Genomic DNA, 2869 nt, shown 5'->3' with positions numbered 1-2869 from the left:
ATATTTTTTCTCATAGTCCTAAACCTTTTTTGTTGAATCTATTAAATCTATTGTTTTATTATATAATAGTTAGGAAAAGTAAATTGTTTTCCTGTGTAACGTCCTTATTTCCTTTGGCTTCTGCATCTGGCAAATAATTTTATTATGTGGTTGAAATTCTCCCAATATTTGGATTCCTAAGACATTTGGAACGATTAAAAGAAATTAGTTAATTGACTTTTATAGGGTTCATAACAACCCTGTTTAGATTTGCTTCATAGTGCTGCTTGCTTTCGTATGATTCGATACAAAATCGTATGAGTATCAAATAAAATTACATATTACTTATACGTACTCTTATCTAAACATATTGAGCAAATAAATTAATATTGTTTGTAGCAAATTTCTAGAAAATATTGCCTAATTAATTGAATATTATGTTTATTATTAAAAATTATTGTAAAAGTGTCAATATTCATAATCAAACTAAACTGCAGCAAATTCTAAAATACTTAACAAGCACTTCCTAATAGACAAAATTCATTTCAATAGAATCCTTAACAAGGAATTACATACAACACAAATAGCTCAAATATAAATCGAGTTCAAATGAACAATACAATACAAAACAAACAACTAGAACAAATCCTCTATATTAAACAATAGAAATAATAATGAGGCTTAAGATTATTACCACCAAAATAGAAAACTAAAAACTGCTAAAACTCAACACCAATGAAGATGATTCGTTTCGTTGGAAATGATGGAAAATGAAAGGAAAAATAAAACAAAAGAACAACGAACAAATAAGCGAATAAACCAACCAAACAAACAAAGAAGTAGGAATAATGGGAAATATTGTGAAATAGCAATCTGTTGAAACATGAAACATTTGCCCAAGGAAGCCGATGCCAATAATGAGGGGGGGTGGTTGTATGTTGAGTTTATACAGCTGCTGCAAAGTAATAATAGAGTTGCTGCTATTAATGCACTTTCATCAGCAACAACATAAACATTTACAACATTAACAACAATAGCATTTTTGCATTATGATTCTTAATGGTTGAGTATTCATGTTTATGGCAGCGTATTGTTACTAAAAGAGCTGTAATAAAGCAAATCTTTAAAGTGAAGTGTATTAAAAGAAAATAAAGGAAAACATTTAATAAAACATAAAAAAGTTGAACTTGAAAGTCCATGAAATTAAGATATTTTCTTTAGGTTTTTATTTATTTACTGTTTATTTTTTATCTTCATAATATAAATCCTTAACTTAGTGTAATGTTTGAGTTTGATTAAAGACAAGGTTAATAATGTTGTCTTTTTGTAGAAATAATAGAAACACAGACATAAGTGTATGATGCATGAGGTAAAGAAATGTTTAAAAATGTTTTTCTTTTACTTTGCAACAGCTATATTAACTGTTAAATGGATTAAATTAATTTTTTTAACCACAGGCTCATTGAATTTGCAAAATCTAACGAAATCAAATTAGATCTTGATTATTTTTTGACCAATTTTGCGGATTTTTATTATGCCTTTAAATCACTTCAAAGTAATAAAATTCATAGTGTCGCTGTAATAAAACTTCTCATTCAACCTTCGTATGTTTTAAGAATTTCCTATTGTTATTTTCCTGTGTAGCTTCATAAACACAAAATAGTAATAAATATTTTAAACAAATTTTTCTTGTCTAGGTACAGCAAAAACATATACACCTAAATTTGCAAATTTACAATGACAATAATAGCAACAACCACAATAAAATATTAAGTATGGTCCACATAAATATCATGGAAATTGTAAAAATTCTAAAAAGTTGAGATCTAAACAAATGTTATATTTTACAATAGATTTTAAGTTATCACTCACTTTCTCTATTTGGTTAGTTTTGTTTTTTGAAGAGTCTTGCAAACCATTGCATTAAAAAAATATTATTATTTTTAAAATTAGAACAATTAGTTGCAATTGCTTTCGCAACAATATTTTGCATTTGCAATTATTCTAGGCATTATCTGAACTCTCCTAATATATGCTGCATAATATTTTGTAATATGCATCATGCTGTATGAACAAAAATTATTACTTACTCTTTATTACAAAGTTAGTAGAGTGTTTTGTATGCTTAATAACTAACTCATTCTCTCCCTATCTCTCTCTCTCATTGTCTATCTACATATTTTCATTATTCTTCATATTTTGTACGATGACAAACTCTATACTTCTATATCATATTTTGTGAATTAAAACAAAAACAACAAAAGAACTAAGAGCTAAAATAACAACAATATAGTACAATCATTAACAGTGCATGAAGCGTAAAGAGTATTGTGAATGTTTTCGGTTCCACTATATGAGTGCATGTGTGCCTGTTAAAGTGCATTTATCCTTATGAATGTATTTGAGTTTTGTTGCAAATGTATATAACTAATAATTTTTGTACAAACACAGTAATAATTTGTCAAAATAAAGGTATACATCTTTTGGAATAGTTGTGGATCCTTATAGAAATCTAGAATTAACCAATATAAACTATTATTTCATTTAATTTGACTATGATTTTTGTAAGCTGTAGGCTATAGAATCAATAAAAAACAATATAGCTCAATATCAAACAAACCTAATAAATGTATTTGTGGAAAATCCAGCTCTTACCTTTCGGGTCCTTTAGAATTTTCTACAGACAAACGAACGGACATACCAACAAGCGATTGTCAAATTTTATCCAAATTCTATTCTACATAGAACATTGATTGACTATTTCCACTTATTATATTTTTGCTTGTCATTATACCCTACACCACTATAGTGGGGAGGGTATTATACGTTTGTGCTGATGTTTGTAACATACAAAAATATTGGTCCAATACCCACCTTAAAGTATACCGAT

This window comes from Lucilia cuprina, chromosome 3 (genome assembly GCF_022045245.1).
Source record: "Lucilia cuprina isolate Lc7/37 chromosome 3, ASM2204524v1, whole genome shotgun sequence".
NCBI lineage: Eukaryota > Metazoa > Arthropoda > Insecta > Diptera > Calliphoridae > Lucilia > Lucilia cuprina.
This window is presented reverse-complemented; position numbering follows the sequence as displayed.